The following is an 11568-nucleotide window of genomic DNA, read 5'->3' as shown; positions in this document are numbered from 1 at the left end:
GGCAGATTGTGTTCATGCAGCATGCAGACGCACCATGCGTGAAGCAGATCCGGTGCACCTCGCACACCCGTTTGCTAAACACGCTGCACTATAGAGAGGGACGGATTTCAGTTGATGGAAGAGTCGAACGAGAGATGCATGCCAAAGACCCTCACTGCCTCCCCACCCTCCGACCCCCTGCACGGCATTTTTCACATGAGCAGCAATAAGTGTGCAGACATACACTAGATTAGGCTCTTTCCTCCTCCCCCCCCCCAATCCCCCAAGGAGACACACAAACACACACACATATATAATCTTGACCAAGGCAGACGTATGAAAAGGAACAGCGTGATGTGAAATGGTTTGGCTTCATGAGGGTCTGCGACTATAGCAGCAGCAGCAGCAGCAGCAGCCTGCGGCAGGAGAAGAGAAAGCTGTCCTTCTGTGTGAGAAAAGGTGAGCTTGCTTGCACTTCYTTTGTGGAGCGGGGCAGGGACGTGTCAGGGGCAAAGTCCCCACGTCTCCGCCTCTAATTGGAGCGTGTCCCTCTGCCCTGTCCCCGTCACACCGCGGCGCGGAGGCAGGATGCTGCGCTAATGCATGGCTCCCCCTGTGGAATGTCTCTTCAGGATGTGCCGGCTGACGGCAGCACACGCTGAGGGTCCAGACTACAGATTAGAGGCAAATCAGTAGACTTGTTTGTCCCCGTCTAAAGCAGGGCAGGACGTTCAAGGAGAGATAGAAAGAGACACACACACACACACACACACACGCACACACACACACGCACACGCACACAGAGGGGCCATATTTTGTGATGGAGGGCGACAGATGTGTGTTAGTGTGACTGATGTGTTCCGGGTGAGCAGGTACCGCTGGGTCACAGACACCTGGAGAAGGGAACATTAGGCCGTCCTGAGCGACGCCCGGGCATACATACCGATGCTGTGTTTGTTTTGATCAATGATCGAGCGGCAGAGCCAAAGGCGGCTCACTTTGGCGGTAACACCTTTGGAGAAGATTTAGGGGGGAAGATAACGACGTTGTAATTACCGGCTCTAAATCGGAACTGTAGGTACTCAATGAGCTATAAACAAGGTTGCTTCTACGGCCCTTGGGGTAATTGTTTCAGGAGCCCGCAACAGTTTGGTCCGGCGCTGGTGAAATTGGAAAAGGGTGGTATCCTGTAATTTTTCAGACCACTGAAGCGTGACCTGCGTGGTGGCTAGAAACTCAAGCCGATTTCAAATGGAGGCATAACTCTTTTTCTTTTTTTTTTTTTTTGTTTCCTCCTGCTGTAAGACTCAAAGTCGCATGCTCTCGGTCAGCTTTTAACCCGGCGAGATGATACGGTGTGTGGGGCCCCGTGGCTCATTGGGTAACCAGCTGCACTGCATTTTTTTTCTCTTTCTCTTTTTTTTTTTTTTTTTTACATTTCACCGTGTAAGCCAATTCCTATTAGAGAGAATATTAATGCAGTCACAGCCACAGAGCCTCATGCAAACTGTTGTGTTAGATCRTGTGCACAGGTGGTTGAATCTGCAGCGCGTTCCAGCGAGCACAAACAGCGTACAGGAATACAAGCCCATTTTGATGCAGCCTCGCACAAAAAAAAAAAAAAAAGAAAAAAAGGAGAAAAAAAAGTGCCGTCTGTTAATATTAGCATAATGGGATTCAGTGCACACTCACAGAAACTCGCTTAATTCATCTCCGCGTCAGGCCGGGGCTAAATAATGCTGCGGCCCCTTGAGCTTTGAAAGGGCGACGTGATTCCAAATATTCCAGTGCCTGGACAGACACGGAGCGCTGCGTGTAATTGCTAAATGTTAATGAAAGCGTGCGTGGGGGGCTTGGCTGTGTCCAACATAAAGGATGGACCAACGTGGAGATGTGAACCAGCAGTTCATTGCTGTGATCTTGCAGGGTCTCTCATCTGCCCACATGAGGATCATGCAACCAAAAAAACAAAAAAACCTCACAGTCAGTGTTGTTTGCTGTGATCTTTCAAACTTTCAGTGTTTCATCCTGTCTTTGCTTTCTTTGTAATTACAGATAGATTTTTGTTTTTTATTATTAGTATTTCTCTTCAACCTTTGTACATCTACAAACTGATTTTTTAAATTCTTTTTTAATCTTTTTCTTTTGAACATAGCCAGACCTTCTTGATAGCAGTTTATGAACCTTATTTGTTTTCTGCCATATTGGCACTGATATTGGCATTATCGCCAAACTGTTCCCRCAAAACTGAGAGTATACAAATCTCCCTGAAGGACATTAAACCACAAAACCTTTATATATCTACCATAAAACCAACCTGGGTAGAAGACCCAAGAAGTTTCTCCTGTTCAGTCCTGCTGAAACTCCAGACCTTTGAACTCAGCACAATTTACGACAAACTGCTAAAACGTTTGCTTTTGCTTCCTCAGTCCTTGCAGAACCAGAAGATCTTTCATCGAAGTTTCAGCTGCACCAACCGAACACTGAGGAAACGACAGCAAATGGGGCCGCTGCAAATGTTTTCATCGGCTGCTGCATGAAAATACGGTAAACATCACTGCCGTGTCTGTGAGAGACACAAGGTGGGTATGGATTAAAAACACCCACGCCGAAGGGCATGCAGACACAAACGATTTCACGTTGGCCACATCAAAACGCACGCATCGCACACTCTGTCTCCTCTGCACGCTTTTAACCGTGATTAATAACACTCACATTACRTCAAATCTCCAAACTAGGCACCTCCGGATAACGTATCACATTATCGTGTGTGTCCAGGTCACATTGGTTCTCAGTAAAAACCCACCGCTGTCCCTGGCAGTTTAATTAAGCACGTTTCCAAATATGCACATAGACAAAAAAGTAGCTTGCAGGTTTCCCCCGTATGCGGCAACGTTTCACCAACTTTTCACGCTCGACGAACGTTTCATATTCGACGCACATGAGAGACATCGTCACTCAGAAGAGCGAAGAAGTTGTCGCGCTAAAGATTGGAGGACAAATCTGGCCGCAGAAGCTCTCGTCTCCGTCTGTCGCTAATCTTTTTAATGAAACTAAAGCTCTATGCYGTATCTGGGATAGTATAATCGCTGCACTAAATAACACACAGTGACATTTATACAGCGTATATGAGATGACGCTGTGCTAATAACAGTCGGTAAAGGGAGAGGAGGGCCTTGCAAGCATGTTAAATACATTTTTCCTACACTTTAATGTGATGATTTTTAACAATTTTCCGTGAAACCGGTTTTATTGCCGTGTTTACAAACATGGTTGATGTTAATGTGTGTTTAATGCTCAGTCTGGGCCCGAATTTAGCTGTAAACACTGACAACGCTGTTTTCTCTAAAACCGAGCAGCAAATCTTGGATTTTTATAGAAGTTTTTTTTCTTCTTCTTCTTCTTCTTCTTCTTTTTTTTAAATTAATCTTAAAATTGACAGTGGACAAGCGTGGCTCCAATAACTGCAATACTTTGGGCTTCTATTGAATTTCTCTTGTAAAACTTTCTCCCAACAGCCCATCACGTCTGCCTGACCTGCAGTCACCTCTGTCCCACGAGGCGCTGATGTCATCTGACAAGGTGACGTCCTCTGGCCCACCAGAATGTCGGACGCAGAGTACGGCTGAGCGGTCAAGAAGATTAGCTTTTTATCAACTTTTCCTGAGAGTTTCTACCGTCTTTTTCAAAAGCATCAGAATATCCAAGAAAGATGGGGGGAAAAAAGATTACAAGCATGCTTCCTGTTTGTTGACCACAAAGATACTTCATGCTTGTACTTAGTAACAAAAAGTGCATACTTATGTTGTCTTGCGAAAGTGCTAAGGTCCCTTAGGTCTTTCCATTTCCATTTTGGACAAATTCTTCTGCCCCTTCTTCTGCTTGCCTCCCCAAACTATTAAAAGCACGAAAGAAACTTGCAAGATTTGCAGCTGCAATTGCAGCAAAAGCAGTTAAMGTGTTTTTCAAGGGCGGCTGAATGCAAACGCACCCCCCATTTTACTCACTTTTAATCTGTAAACATGATTTACTTCCAGACATGAACTAAATTGTGCAGGCCAATCGCAGCACAATCCCAATATATTTACATTGAAGTCGAGGTTTTACGGGGTGTCGGCGCTCATTCAGGGTTCTGGATTCGTTTGTAGGCTTTCTGGTTAGTCCATCTGCATCAGCATCGCTCTGGAAGATGAGAACGGTTAAATGCAACGACCTTCTGGTTTTTAATACTGATGGATCCAGGCTGCTTCGCGCTTTAGGAGCAGATCCTCCTTACGATCACATTTTGGGTCGATTCAGTCAGTGATGAAACTCCTAACGGGCTAAACTGTGACACTACAGACCGATTCAGAGACTCCGTTATTTGTGCACGTGTGCAAAAACATTCTATTTCTGTTTCTATTTCAAAGCTGGACAAACTGCTGATAACAAAAATAAAATGTTTGCAACTGTGCAGCAGACCTTATATGTTCATAAACTGCACTGATTTATACAGTATGGTTCTATTATAGAGAGCTTTACACTACTTTTCTCACACGGTCTCAATATTCAGTTAGGAAGTAAGTGTTAAAAACCCCCTTTGGATCTCGTAGCAGCAGCGCCAAGAGACCATAAGTGGTGTACGGGCTCCGTTGTCCTAATTGGCTCCAGCGGCTGCCCCTGTCATGGTGTAAAAGTTATGCCTAGTGAGACCCGACTCTTTGCTCATTTCCCTTTTTTTCTATTTAACTTTGGTTTACTCTTTTTAGAAAGAAATTATTTTTTTTCCCTCAAACCTCTATTTTAAAACGTAGCCCTGAGAGCTCCATCTAAACAAACCGGCTTTGGAAAAAAAATAAAATTATAAATTACAACTTWACAYTAAGAGGATGGCAGTTTCTCTTGAAAAGAAGTGAGAGAAATTGTCTCCAAGAGGCAGATAAAGGTGACCTATTAGAGACTTTTTCAGGTCTGTGCTTAAAACCCTTTGAGAATCCAACTCTATTTTTCTTTTGCACATCTCRCAGATGGCTGACGAGATGGGGATCTTAGTAATTTGGATTCCACTTAAGTTCTGTGTCATGTTCCAGAATTGATTGCTGCAGTCGAGTAAAAAAGGAAGCTGGACTGTTTGTGTAAGAGACCAGCTGTAGGTGAGAGCGACACCTTAAATCAGTCCATACAAACAGAGAGCAGCATGTTACAGGACGCATAGAAGGAAGATTTTTACAGCTTGATTTTTGTTTTCTCCAAAARCTGTCMTTCAACCTTTAGTTTAGCTTTTTTTTTTTTTTTCTGTTGCGTATTATACATTTCCGTGACATTCAGAAAACACCTTTCAAAATCCATCCTCCTTTATCCGCTCGCTGGCTATCTTTTTGCATCACCGGGAGCTCATAAATGTTTGCCCGGGCTAAAAAAAACAACAAAAAAACAAAATAAAAACAGAAAAACATCAAGAGTAAATCTRATAGTTTTTGTTTTGTTTTGTTTTGTTTTTTTCGCCCCATATTCTTTCAAAACTATTACAGAAACAAATGAAAAAGTTTCTATCTGCCCCACAGCTCCAATCTATTCTCCAGATAAACCCGTTCACATCCACCTCTCTTAATCAGGAGGAAAGCAACTTCCCTTCATTTCTTCAGCATGGTGGTTGGGATTTGTTCTCTTCTGGCCTGCAGCAGCAGCAGCAGTCAGACACACATCAGACTGCAGCAGCAGCAGCAGTCAGACACACATCAGACTGCAGCAGCAGCAGCAGCACGCTTTTGTGTCCTGACACATTTCTGTCACAGACACAATTAATGCCTAAAGCGATACTTTGTGGAGCCGGACTGCACAGGGCGCTCGCTCTTCCCCCACATGGACACAATGCAAGTACAGGTTTGCCTGTTGTCCTTCCCTGGACCACTTTCATGAGCTACAGCAACCGTGCACAGAAAAGCCTAAATGTTGCGTTACTTCAAAGCATTGTGGGGCTATTTTGTGGTAAACCAACACAAACTAGTGCATAATTCTGCAGTGGATGGAAATTATGGCTGAAAACATCAGATTAAAATCTGAAGTGTGTGGGGTGCATTTGTATTCAGTCCCCATTTTTCTTTGATGGCTTTATAGACAATCCAGTCTGAATAATTGCCTTTTGGAAGTTTCCTAATTAGTAACCGAGATCAACACGCATTCCTGTCGCAATAACAAATTTCGCTGGACAATAATTTGTCGCAGAAGTTACTGCGATAAATGACAATATTGTCGTTTATCGCAGTTTACATGATGCAGTTTACAAGTGCATCAAGTTGCACTTTCAAGCAATATAACGTGAATAGCATGATAATGAAAGCATTCGCATGGTTAAATTGAGACCAAACTTTAAAACTCYATGTRTGGCACTTTACTCTAAACCCACCATTTTGGAGGCTCAGCATGGTGGTGGCAGCATTATTCTCTGTGGATGCTTTAGGAATGGAGAAGACTGTTAATGGGTAAAGGCTCTTCTTCTGGCAGAGCTGCCATCTTAATACAGCCAGAGCAGACATTCAATCTAGTGTTTTAGATCAAAGAATATTCATGTCTTAGAATGGTCTAGTCAAAGTTGAAACCTAAATGTTTTTGGGATTTTTTTTCTTGTTTGGAAAGTTTTGAAAACTGGTGTTCACTCTCTGTCTAATCTGAGCTTAAGTTGTTTGGTAAATATTTCCGTCTGTAGATGTTGACTGTGTCACTTTTCAGATTTGTATTTCTGCAAAATGTAAAAAAAACAACAACCCTATTTTGCATTGATCTGTGATGATTTTAAAGTGATATAATGGCGTAGAAATACATTTGAAAAGTCCAGTGATTTATCCGGGTGGGATCCGACATCCCTCCTGAGCTGCTATCAGAGATGAGATCCAGACCTTTTCCGGCCCAGGCATTCAGCCTCTAAAGTACAACACTTTAAGATTTGAGCTACCGATTCGGTCTCCGTTCCGCTCCGACACTTTTCGGCTGCCAAAGAGAAGGGCATTCACTTTATTTGTTTTCTTAATTTTTAATTTTTTTTTTTTTGAAAGGTTCTGCTGAGCAGTGTTGTTTTGCAACAACAATTTTACAGATTCACAAAAAGTAATTTTGTTTTTAAAGACCCCAGTCACACGAGCCAGACGACTTTATTACACACTTCAGGTTTGCAGCGTGATGATTCATCAGTTACAGACATTTAAATAACTTTTTATTTTTTTTATTTTAACACCACATGGGAGGGGTTAGCGAGAGCTTACAATTATGCTATTATTCCCAGTGTGTCCTGTTAGGCTAAACATTTCAAATCCATCATAGAAGGCATAATTAATCCGGTTCACTTGAATGGGATAATAAACCCTGTGTAATACGCTTTACATGGAGGTGATTGGCAGCTTGTCTTCTAGCCTCCAGGTGAGCATTAGAAGGAGGCAGAGAGTGCGATGGGGATCACATGGGCACTAATGCGTGTGCCCTTGTGAGCACGTGCTGCCTGTGCGTTCGTGGCGGCGCAATTTGGTTTCGTCTGTTGTGATCCAGTCCCAGCTGTGTCTCATTAACGGCTGTCATTTTAATCCTCTTAGTCAAATCCCATAATTTTGTCCATCAACAAAAACACAAGCAACAGGGCGACGACAGAGTACCCAGCTTCAGTCGTTCAGGAAGGGGGGGGGGAGGCAAGTCAGGGYGGCGTCAACGGCAGCACGGCTGCATCCAGACAGATGTTATGTAAAACGACCCCGCCGCTCTTTGAACTGTTTTGATGAGAAGCTACAGTTAATCTGACTTGGACTGTGCAGATTTCGAGGAAAAGCGTGGATTTTTGTCGGTCGTAGCTTTGCTCATCTGTGCATCCTCCTGGGACGATGATGAGCAGTTTGGTTAAATTACACATCCTGCCTGCATCATTCTCTCCCCCATCCCTCTCACCCCCATTGCCCAGGGCGGCATTAAAAAAAAAAAAAAAAAGGGCAGTGTGTGAGCGCCATACAAAAAATTATAACCTATTTATTGCTTGGCTGCGTCCTGAAGAAAAAAAAAGAAGAAAAAAAAGAAGTTATCTATTGCATTTATGCATGTACGGTCAGGGAGGAGTTGGTTGCCGCTGAGAATCCGGAGCCCAGGCTGTCAGTCACACAGCCTGGCCCACATGTGGTCAKGTTCAGTGTATCCCTCCCCGTTCAGCCGGACTCTCTGAACAAGGGTTAAAAGGAGGGCACTCCTGTGGACGTTTGCATGGCTGAGGGTGAAGCAGCCGCTAAATGAAGAAGAGAAAAGGCTTMATTTCTCGCTGTTAGGGCGGGTGAACCACACCGATGCCCCCTGAATCTCCCTCGGTGATTTTGGTGTGAATTCGGTTGAGAAATCTGCGACAGATTCACAGTCCGCCTTCTCTGTGGCCGAGCGACTCTCTCTCCTCCTTCCACGATGGAAAAGCTATTTTCTTCTCTTTCCTCACACTGACAGCTGGTGTGTGCTCGCCACCAACAACACTTCAGCTCAGACCAGCTCTATGTATAGATCCCTCTCATTGCAAACAGCTATTTTAGCACCTCCTGCATGCTAAGAATACACATGCAACATTCTGCCGTGCTTTATGCCTTATGCAAATGCTTCTTCCTTTGTTTGCAAATGAGATTCGGAAGTGCTGCAATGCACAGTTTCTTTAGAAAGAAAGAATAAAAACACTTGGTTTTCTTAGCGACGAGCAACCCAACAGGATTGTCCAAATGCCAAGCCGTCYCCTGAGAGGAATCGTGATGCACACGGAGCTTGTGGTTACTTTTAATTGTGACATTTATGAGATATAAGAGAGCAACATTTGTTCTCCCCTTCCCCCTGTGCCAAATCTGGCCAGCCGGGGGATTCTTTTAGTTCCATGAGAGCGAGTCGTCCATTAATTGTGAGTATAACCGGTGAATCGATCTGTCAGGTGGTATTTTCCCAAGCTGCAAATTAGTTTCCCTGGAAGCTGTTGGACTACGTCGGAGAGAGCTGCGGCGTGTCTGCACCCTGGGTATGGTAATTCCACACTGTGTTGCCACAGCTTCCCATGATGACTATAAAGTTCAAATAAACACATTGCAATTACCATCTTTTTCTTTTTTTTTTTTTTCTTTTTCGCTCAGTGCATGGGCGCCTTTAGTGACTACCTCCACCAGGAGCTGGGACAAGCCTCACTGCCTCACTTTACCTCGGTGTCATCCTGGGCTGCAAAACAAGATTAAATTGGTTCTGCTCAACTATTTGCTGTCAGGTAAAAGTGAACGGTTCAGCTTCAAAGCAGGAAGCCGCTCTGTGGCCAAACAAACACTTGAGCTTAACGGCCAGGGATTGTGGGATATGTGGAAACAAGTAAACGTGCACATCTGCAGATACATAAAGTATTCATGCCTCCTGGATGTTTTTTTTTTCCCCCATTTTCTCATGTTGGAACCGTGTATTTTTTTGTGTTTTATTTGGATTTTTATCTGAAAGGGCAACAAAACGAAGCGATAATAGGTGTTTTGTCTCTGTAAGTATTTTGGCAAATGTCTYACTCATCAAGTCTAGGTCTGGACTTCGACTAGGACATTAGTTTTGCTGATTTTGATAACTTCTGAAGACTGTTGGTTGCATTTGATGTCATTTAGGAGTGCTACACTTTTCAGATTTTTATTTATATACATTTACATTACAATTGTATTCTGTGTCGGTCTATCACAGGGGTGTCAAACTCATTTTCATTTTGGGCCAAATCAAGATTATGAATGCTCTTAAAGGGCCGGTTGTGCCAGAACGTAGTGATAAAACCTTGTTGTAAACTTGCTAAAATATYAATGAATTCTTGAAATCAAATAATACTATTGAACATATTTTCCTTCCCTCCAGGATTCTTTTTGTGATTTTTTTTTTTACAATTAAAATCAGAATGTTTGTGGTATTAATTTGGAAATATTTGGGATATTTGCACATATTTTGGACAGTATTAGTAACTTTTTATTACCTGCTGTATAGATCACATTAAGGCTGAGGCAGCTGTTTAGTGCAAGTAAGAAAGTTTTTGACCAATTAGCGCAAAAAAGTGAGCGGATTTATTGATTTTGCCTGAATTTCCACGATAATTCTCAAGAAACTGGAGGGACTGACTGATATAATCTGGCAGTAAACGGATAAAAACTGCATTGATTTGATCGATAAAGTAATATCTAAGCACACTTAGTGTTACATGTGGAATCTAGAGGGCCACATAAAAAGCTATGGCGGGCCAGATTTGGCCCACGGGCCTTGAGTTTGACACTTGTGGTCTATCACAAAGAATCAAAAACAACAACAAAAACGCGCTGAAGGAACTAATTTGGTAAACTGATACTGAATTTAAAACAAATATTATATTTGGAAATATTACAATAAAATAACACATTTTAAAAAAAGTTCAAACACTAGAGATGCTACAACTATGTTGAAATCAGTGTGCAAACGTGCGCATGCTAAAGCCCACAGACCACACATTAGCCGAGTGTCACAAGTCTGTCATTTCTCGTTCGGAGGACGTTAAAGCTTGGGCCGGATTTGCGACCTTTGTTGTGACTGTGAGGCGTGTTCCTCCCTCTTTGGAGAAGATGATTAATTTCTGTTATTTACATTAGCGCCCCGAAGGCTTCTCGGCAGGCCTGGCGCATTTGTCATTTCCTCTGCGCCGTTTTTCAAATGGAAATGAAATAGAATGTGCAGCCTCCTGGGTCTGCCTTACCGAGATTCTTTTAAGCAGGGAAGACGCAAGAAAGACGAAGAAGAAGAAGAAGAAGGGGGGAAAAAAAGAGAGCCAGCTATTTGCTCATAATAAAACAGCCATGTCAACATGGTACTGCAGCACACGYTCACACTGCAGTCTTTTGGCTCCAGTAAACAACACTCTCTCACCGTTCTTTCGCAGCTCCGGTTTAATTAGAGCTCTGATTGGACGAGCTTAGTCCATAAACCAGCCGTAACGCTGGTGCAGTTCAGCTGCAGATCTGCACCACATCTTAGATTCTCAACTCGACGGCGGCTTAAAGCCCCCCTGGCTGCAGAGCATCCCCAGATGTCTGTCTGTAAAACATTTCCCCCCCACACACATGCAGTGATCTCACTCTCTCTCGCTCTCTCTCACACACACACACACACACACACACACATGCACACACATCGTAGTCAAACAACTTGTGAATTTCTGCTCTCCCCTGTTCTCACTTCCTCCTTCTCCTCTTCTCTCCTTGCAGTTCAGAGCTCAGCTCTTTTCACCTCTTGGGAGCATGGTGATGGAGTAAAAGAGAAGCGCGAGGAGGAAACAGAGAGTTAAAGGTAAAGTGAAATAAAAAAAATAAAAAAAATTCTAGTAGGTGTCCTGAGAGTGCAGCTCATCCTCTGGGTGTCACTTTCTGCAGCCTAAGTAAAAAACAGCCTATTTACATACATCGTCTCCTCATGCACTCCCATTGCCCCGGAAAATTGCCAAAAAAAAAAAAAAATCCTGAGCTTTGACTTTGTTGTAAGTCAAAACTCCTACTTCATTACCTGTGTGACGTTTAGCTACATGAAATTATTTTCATGTTTAGAAACCAGACTTCTAAACCTAAAAAAACAACCGGA

The 11568-nt window shown here is 43.2% G+C and overlaps 1 long non-coding RNA gene across 3 annotated transcripts in view; it reads left to right on the top strand.

Moving 5' to 3' along the window:
* Positions 1–11281, top strand: part of LOC108166363 (uncharacterized) — a 15857-nt gene extending 4576 nt beyond the window's left edge. Inside the window, exons 1-4 of one of the 3 annotated variants that reach the window (XR_001776684.1) lie at positions 260–438; positions 2409–8974; positions 9087–9214; positions 11199–11281. This is a non-coding gene — a long non-coding RNA (uncharacterized LOC108166363). Of the gene's footprint in view, positions 1–259; positions 439–2408; positions 9215–11198 lie in introns of those variants that run through there. The other 2 variants (XR_001776682.1, XR_001776683.1) reach the window with 2 other exon arrangements.
* The last annotated feature ends 287 nt before the right edge of the window (positions 11282–11568 follow it).

This window comes from Poecilia reticulata, linkage group LG6 (genome assembly GCF_000633615.1).
Source record: "Poecilia reticulata strain Guanapo linkage group LG6, Guppy_female_1.0+MT, whole genome shotgun sequence".
Taxonomy (NCBI): Eukaryota; Metazoa; Chordata; class Actinopteri; order Cyprinodontiformes; family Poeciliidae; genus Poecilia; species Poecilia reticulata.
Note: the sequence above shows the minus strand (reverse complement) of the source record. Positions and strands in the feature narration are given on the sequence as shown.